Genomic DNA, 9,762 nt, shown 5'->3' with positions numbered 1-9,762 from the left:
CCTTATTCAACACAATACATTAACCCTCCTTATACAACACAATACATTAACCCTTCTTATACAACACAATACATTAACCCTCCTTATACAACACAATACATTAACCCTCCTTATTCAACACAATACATGAACCCTCCTTATACAGCACAATACATTAACCCTCCTTATACAACCCTCCTTATTCAACACAATACATTAACCCTCCTTATACAACACAATACATTAACCCTCCTTATACAACCCTCCTTATACAACACAATACATTAACCCTCCTTATACAACACAATACATGAACCCTCCTTATACAGCACAATACATTAACCCTCCTTATACAACCCTCCTTATACAACACAATACATTAACCCTCCTTATACAACACAATACATGAACCCTCCTTATACAACACAATACATTAACCCTCCTTATACAACACAATACATTAACCCTCCTTATACAGCACAATACATTAACCCTCCTTATACAACACAATACATTAACCCTCCTTATACAACACAATACATTAACCCTCCTTATACAACACAATACATTAACCCTCCTTATACAGCACAATACATTAACCCTCCTTATACAACCCTCCTTATACAGCACAATACATTAACCCTCCTTATACAGCACAATACATTAACCCTCCTTATACAACCCTCCTTATACAGCACAATACATTAACCCTCCTTATACAGCACAATACATTAACCCTCCTTATACAACACAATACATTAACCCTCCTTATACAACACAATACATTAACCCTCCTTATTCAACACAATACATGAACCCTCCTTATACAGCACAATACATTAACCCTCCTTATACAACACAATACATTAACCCTCCTTATACAACCCTCCTTATACAACACAATACATTAACCCTCCTTATACAACACAATACAAGAACCCTCCTTATACAGCACAATACATTAACCCTCCTTATACAACCCTCCTTATACAACACAATACATTAACCCTCCTTATACAACACAATACATGAACCCTCCTTATACAACACAATACATTAACCCTCCTTATACAGCACAATACATTAACCCTCCTTATACAGCACAATACATGAACTCTCCTTATACAACTCTCCTTATACAGCACAATACATGAACCCTCCTTATACAACCCTCCTTATACAGCACAATACATTAACCCTCCTTATACAGCACAATACATGAACCCTCCTTATACAGCACAATACATTAACCCTCCTTATACAACACAATACATGAACCCTCCTTATACAGCACAATACATGAACCCTCCTTATACAGCACAATACATAAACCCTCCTTATACAACACAATACATGAACCCTCCTTATACAGCACAATACATGAACCCTCCTTATACAACCCTCCTTATACAGCACAATACATGAACCCTCCTTATACAGCACAATACATTAACCCTCCTTATACAACCCTCCTTATACAACACAATACATGAACCCTCCTTATACAACACAATACATTAACCCTCCTTATACAACCCTCCTTATACAGCACAATACATGAACCCTCCTTATACAGCACAATACATTAACCCTCCTTATACAGCACAATACATTAACCCTCCTTATACAACACAATACATTAACCCTCCTTATTCAACACAATACATTAACCCTCCTTATACAACACAATACATTAACCCTTCTTATACAACACAATACATTAACCCTCCTTATACAACACAATACATTAACCCTCCTTATTCAACACAATACATGAACCCTCCTTATACAACACAATACATTAACCCTCCTTATACAACCCTCCTTATACAACACAATACATTAACCCTCCTTATACAACACAATACATGAACCCTCCTTATACAGCACAATACATTAACCCTCCTTATACAACCCTCCTTATACAACACAATACATTAACCCTCCTTATACAACATAATACATGAACCCTCCTTATACAACACAATACATTAACCCTCCTTATACAACACAATACATTAACCCTCCTTATACAGCACAATACATTAACCCTCCTTATACAACACAATACATTAACCCTCCTTATACAACACAATACATTAACCCTCCTTATACAGCACAATACATTAACCCTCCTTATACAGCACAATACATGAACCCTCCTTATACAGCACAATACATGAACCCTCCTTATACAACCCTCCTTATACAGCACAATCCATGAACCCTCCTTATACAACCCTCCTTATACAATCCTCCTTATACAGCACAATACATTAACCCTCCTTATACAGCACAATACATGAACCCTCCTTATACAACCCTCCTTATACAGCACAATACATGAACCCTCCTTATACAGCACAATACATTAACCCTCCTTATACAACCCTCCTTATACAACACAATACATGAACCCTCCTTATACAACACAATACATTAACCCTCCTTATACAACCCTCCTTATACAGCACAATACATGAACCCTCCTTATACAGCACAATACATTAACCCTCCTTATACAGCACAATACATTAACCCTCCTTATACAACACAATACATTAACCCTCCTTATTCAACACAATACATTAACCCTCCTTATACAACACAATACATGAACCCTTCTTATACAACACAATACATTAACCCTCCTTATACAACACAATACATTAACCCTCCTTATTCAACACAATACATGAACCCTCCTTATACAGCACAATACATTAACCCTCCTTATACAACCCTCCTTATTCAACACAATACATTAACCCTCCTTATACAACACAATACATTAACCCTCCTTATACAACCCTCCTTATACAACACAATACATTAACCCTCCTTATACAACACAATACATGAACCCTCCTTATACAGCACAATACATTAACCCTCCTTATACAACCCTCCTTATACAACACAATACATTAACCCTCCTTATACAACACAATACATGAACCCTCCTTATACAACACAATACATTAACCCTCCTTATACAACACAATACATTAACCCTCCTTATACAGCACAATACATTAACCCTCCTTATACAACACAATACATTAACCCTCCTTATACAACACAATACATTAACCCTCCTTATACAGCACAATACATTAACCCTCCTTATACAGCACAATACATGAACCCTCCTTATACAGCACAATACATGAACCCTCCTTATACAACCCTCCTTATACAGCACAATCCATGAACCCTCCTTATACAACCCTCCTTATACAATCCTCCTTATACAGCACAATACATTAACCCTCCTTATACAGCACAATACATGAACCCTCCTTATACAGCACAATACATTAACCCTCCTTATACAACACAATACATGAACCCTCCTTATACAGCACAATACATGAACCCTCCTTATACAGCACAATACATAAACCCTCCTTATACAACACAATACATGAACCCTCCTTAAACAGCACAATACATGAACCCTCCTTATACAACCCTCCTTATACAGCACAATACATGAACCCTCCTTATACAGCACAATACATTAACCCTCCTTATACAACCCTCCTTATACAACACAATACATGAACCCTCCTTATACAACACAATACATTAACCCTCCTTTTACAACCCTCCTTATACAGCACAATACATGAACCCTCCTTATACAGCACAATACATTAAACCTCCTTATACAGCACAATACATTAACCCTCCTTATACAACACAATACATTAACCCTCCTTATTCAACACAATACATTAACCCTCCTTATACAACACAATACATTAACCCTCCTTATTCAGCACAATACATGAACCCTCCTTATACAACACAATACATGAACCCTCCTTATACAACCCTCCTTATTCAACACAATACATGAACCCTCCTTATACAACCCTCCTTATTCAACACAATACATTAACCCTCCTTTTACAACCCTCCTTATAAAGCACAATACTTGAAACCCTCCTTATACAACACAATACATTAACCCTCCTTATACAGCACAATACATGAACCCTCCTTATACAACACAATACATGAACCCTCCTTATACAGCACAATACATTAACCCTCCTTATACAGCACAATACATTAACCCTCCTTATACAGCACAATACATTAACCCTCCTTATACAACCCTCCTTATACAACCCTCCTTATACAGCACAATACATGCACCCTCCTTATACAACACAATACATTAACCCTCCTTATACAACCCTCCTTATACAACACAATACATTAACCCTCCTTATACAACACAATACATTAACCCTCCTTATACAACCCTCCTTATACAACACAATACATGAACCCTCCTTATACAACACAATACATGAACCCTCCTTATACAACACAATACATTAACCCTCCTTATACAACACAATACATTAACCCTCCTTATACAACCCTCCTTATACAACACAATACATTAACCCTCCTTATACAACACAATACATTAACCCTCCTTATACAACCCTCCTTATACAACACAATACATTAACCCTCCTTATACAACCCTCCTTATACAGCACAATACATGAACCCTCCTTATACAACACAATACATTAACCCTCCTTATACAACACAATACATTAACCCTCCTTATACAACACAATACATTAACCCTCCTTATACAACACAATACATTAACCCTCCTTATACAACCCTCCTTATACAACACAATACATTAACCCTCCTTATACAACCCTCCTTATACAGCACAATACATGAACCCTCCTTATACAACACAATACATTAACCCTCCTTATACAACACAATACATTAACCCTCCTTATACAACACAATACATTAACCCTCCTTATACAACACAATACATTAACCCTCCTTATACAACACAATACATTAACCCTCCTTATACAACCCTCCTTATACAACACAATACATTAACCCTCCTTATACAACACAATACATTAACCCTCCTTATACAACCCTCCTTATACAACACAATACATTAACCCTCCTTATACAACCCTCCTTATACAGCACAATACATGAACCCTCCTTATACAACACAATACATTAACCCTCCTTATACAACACAATACATTAACCCTCCTTATACAACACAATACATTAACCCTCCTTATACAACACAATACATTAACCCTCCTTATACAACACAATACATTAACCCTCCTTATACAACCCTCCTTATACAACACAATACATTAACCCTCCTTATACAACACAATACATTAACCCTCCTTATACAACCCTCCTTATACAACACAATACATTAACCCTCCTTATACAACCCTCCTTATACAGCACAATACATGAACCCTCCTTATACAACACAATACATTAACCCTCCTTATACAACACAATACATTAACCCTCCTTATACAACACAATACATTAACCCTCCTTATACAACACAATACATTAACCCTCCTTATACAACCCTCCTTATACAACACAATACATGAACCCTCCTTATACAACACAATACATTAACCCTCCTTATACGACACAATACATTAACCCTCCTTATACAACACAATACATTAACCCTCCTTATACAACACAATACATTAACCCTCCTTATACAACCCTCTTTATTCAACACAATACATGAACCCTCCTTATACAACCCTCCTTATACAACCCTCCTTATACAACACAATACATGAACCCTCCTTATACAACACAATACATTAACCCTCCTTATACAACACAATACATGAACCCTCCTTATACAACACCACAATAACTAACAAGTTCAGGATACTTTTCCAACTAAATAATGTAGAAAACCATCACAAAAAGAAGACTCCAAATGAAAAGCAAGTCATTACCACTGATATTGCTGTCGCTGTGAATGTTGACCCATGGTCTCAACTACAAGGTCTGAAGAGTTTTGTGTAATAACGTAGGAAGATTGTCAAGACTTTCAACTTCATCAAATCTACACGACTCTGAGAGCAGTGAACCACAAAAACCCATCAACTCTCCTTCCCTCCCTCTGTACCCCTGCCTCTCTCCTAACCCTCCCTCCCCTCCCTCTGTCCTTCCCTCCCTCTGTACCCCTGCCTCTCTCCTAACCATCCCTCCCCTCCCTCCCTCCCTCCTTTTCTCCTTCTTCCCCTCCTTCATCCCCTCACCCATTACCCCCCCCCCCCCCCCTCATACAACCCCTTCAACCACTCCACCCCTCCTTCCCACCCTGGCCCTTCCTCCTTCCCACCCTGTCCCTCCCTCCATCCCTCCTTCCCACCCTCGCCCTCCCTCTTTCCTACCATGGCCTTCCCTCCCTCCCTCCTTCCCACCCTCGCCCTCCCTCTTTCCTACCATGGCCTTCCCTCCCTCCCTCCTTCCCACCCTAGCCCTCCCTCCTTCCCACCCTGGCCCTCCCTCCTTCCCACCATGGCCCTCCCTCCCTCCTTCACACCCTAACCCTCCCTCCTTCCTACCATGGCCTTCCCTCCCTCCCTCGTTCCCACCCTAGCCCTCCCTCGTTTCCACCCTGGCCCTCCCTCCTTCCTACCATGGCCTTCCCTCCCTCCCTCGTTTCCACCCTGGCCCTCCCTACCATGGCCTTCCTTCCCTCCCTCCCTCCTTCCCACCCTAGCCCTCCCTTCTTCCCACCCTAGCCCTCCCTCCTTCCTACCATAGCCTTCCCTCCCTCCCTCGTTTCCACCCTAGCCCTCCCTTCTTCCCACCCTGCCCCCCTCCTACCATGGCCCTCCCTCCCTCTTGCAAATCAAGGCCCTCCCTCCTTCCCTCCCTCTCTGGCCCCCCATGTGTAGTAGTAATAATATTGCTAGCAGGGGTTAACTGGCGGGGGACCGTGGCCCGTCTAGGTACAGCAATTTAAAAAGCTTTGAGGTTCCCAGCTGTATGAATCTGTTCCAGGGGGAATCCCACAGGCTGGTCCGCATAGGGTTAGGGTCAATACTTCACTCCCACCAATCTCTGCATCCCAAATGGTACCCTATTGCCTATTTTATAGTGCACAACTTGAGTCCTGGTCTAAAAGTAGTGCACTATATGGGCAATAGGGTGCCAATTGGGACGCAAGCCTGTGACTTTACCCCACCAACCTCTATCACCTCCCACCAGCGTCGTTATTGGTCTCCTCCGATTTGGCTTTCTATGCTTTTTTATTAAATTACAACCACATGCTACTGCTGTGATTGGCAACAGAATGAATATATACACTGAGTGTACAAAACATTAGGAACACTTTCCTAATATTAGGTTGCACCCCCCCCCCCCCCCTCCCCCGTTTTGCCCTCAGAACAACCTAAATTCGACGAGGCATGGACTCTACAAGGTGTCGAAAAGATGCTGGCCCATGTTGACTCCAATGCTTCCCACAGTTGTGTCAAGTTGGCTGGATGTACTTTGGGTGGAGGACCATTCTGGATACACATGAGTCTGTTGAGAGTGAAAAACCCAGCAGCGTTGCAGTTCTTGACACAAACCGGTGCACCTGGCACCTACTACCATACCCCGTTCAAAGACACTTAAATATTTTGTCTTGCCTATTCACCCTCTGATTGGCACACATACACAATCCATCTCTTAATTGTCTCAAGGCTTAAAAATCCTTCTTTAAACTGTCTCCCCCCCTTCATCTACACTGATTGAAGTGGATTTAACAAGTGGATTCACCTGGTCAGTCTGTCATGGAACACTCCCCGTCACACTGGGCGTTCCCCGTCACACTGGGTGTTCCCCGTCACACTGGGCGTTCCCCGTCACACTGAGCGTTCCCCGTCACACTGAGAGTTCCCCGTCACACTGGGAGAGTTCCCCGTCACACTGGGAGAGTTCCCCGTCACACTGAGAGTTCCCCGTCACACTGAGAGTTCCCCGTCACACTGGGAGTTCCCCGTCACACTGGGCGTTCCCCGTCACACTGAGAGTTCCCCGTCACACTGAGAGAGTTCCCCGTCACACTGAGAGTTCCCCGTCACACTGGGAGAGTTCCCCGTCACACTGGGAGAGTTCCCCGTCACACTGGGAGAGTTCCCCGTCACACTGAGAGTTCCCCGTCACCCTGAGAGTTCCCCGTCACACTGAGAGTTCCCCGTCACACTGGGAGAGTTCCCCGTCACACTGGGAGAGTTCCCCGTCACACTGAGAGTTCCCCGTCACACTGAGAGTTCCCCGTCACACTGAGAGTTCCCCGTCACACTGGGAGAGTTCCCCGTCACACTGAGAGTTCCCCGTCACACTGAGAGTTCCCCGTCACACTGGGAGAGTTCCCTGTCACACTGGGAGAGTTCCCCGTCACACTGGGAGAGTTCCCCGTCACACTGAGAGTTCCCCGTCACACTGGGAGAGTTCCCCGTCACACTGAGAGTTCCCCGTCACACTGGGAGTTCCCCGTCACACTGGGAGTTCCCCGTCACACTGGGAGAGTTCCCCGTCACACTGAGAGTTCCCCGTCACACTGAGAGTTCCCCGTCACACTGAGAGTTCCCCGTCACACTGAGAGTTCCCCGTCACACTGGGAGAGTTCCCCGTCACACTGAGCGTTCCCCGTCACACTGAGCGTTCCCCGTCACCCTGAGCGTTCCCCGTCACCCTGAGAGTTCCCCGTCACACTGAGAGCTCTCAGTGTGACGGGGAATGCTCAGTGTTACAGGATGTATTCATATAGATTATAGAAGCAGCCCTCTGATGTTAAGCATGTCTACATATTAATAATTGTCACGCCAATGACTCGCCCATCAAATGTCCATAACTTTCGAATGTTCAGTGTAGAATACACATTATTTATTTAGCAAGTATTCAGAATGTGAGTTTAGAGTTGCCAAGAGAGACAAAAACAGTATGAAATTAAAATTGCTTTTAATCTGGGCACAACACAATGGCAATAGCAGTAAGACATTAAAGGGATATTGCTTAACAGCCACAGCCATTAATAAAGTCAATGAAACATGGCAACACGACATTGAGAGACACTGTTGGGTCCAGCCCTTCTGCTGCCGTTGTTAAATATGACCAAATACAAGTCAGGCCGTAGTGTAAAAACTCAACTACAAGTGAATGTTATCAATTGTTTGGAAAAACCTTTAGAATCACTGACTAATGCTAATTCTAGTTTAACAGAAATGGTCAATTACAAAGAATTGTAAACACTTACAAAAAAAACATACTTTTTTTTCCTGAGAGCTGTTAAATAAATATTTTCTGTACTAATTATACAATTAAACACAATTGTTGTTCTGATATACAGTATGTGTAAGCTATCAAACTTCAATTAAACACAAAACATAAACACCGTAACTTAATTATTTAAATCTGGTGTTAATGTGAAAATGTCTTTAATTTTCAAATTAAGAAAATATTTCTTTCGTTTTTTAAAAATTTGATATTCTAGCCCTTTCTGACACTCGTAAAAAAATAAAAATAAAAGACTTTGGCACGAAACAGAAAACACTGTAACCAATCATTGAAATCAATAAATCAACATTGAAATAGCTACTTAACTAAACCTGATTTATCAGTGTAAGTAGTTCTTCCTTAAACTCATCACATCTGAAAACAATATTCAACTGAAACATACATCAGTACATTCTGGTGTTAGAGAATGTTTTGTATCACATGGCACCCTATTCCCTACATAGTGAACTCCTTTTTGAACAGGGTCCATATGGGCTGTGGTCAAAAGTAGTGCACTATATAGGGAATAGGGTAACTTTTGAGATGCAAACATTGGCTTAGTTTCAATATCCACACTAGCATATCACTTAGAATACACGTCCAATACACTGCTCCCTTCTTAGTAGTATGCTAGAGAGGGCATTGCAACAAAGC

This window comes from Salvelinus alpinus, chromosome 21, assembly GCF_045679555.1.
Source record: "Salvelinus alpinus chromosome 21, SLU_Salpinus.1, whole genome shotgun sequence".
Classification (NCBI taxonomy): domain Eukaryota; kingdom Metazoa; phylum Chordata; class Actinopteri; order Salmoniformes; family Salmonidae; genus Salvelinus; species Salvelinus alpinus.
The sequence above is the reverse complement of the archived record's forward strand: the minus strand, read 5'-3'. Positions refer to the sequence as shown.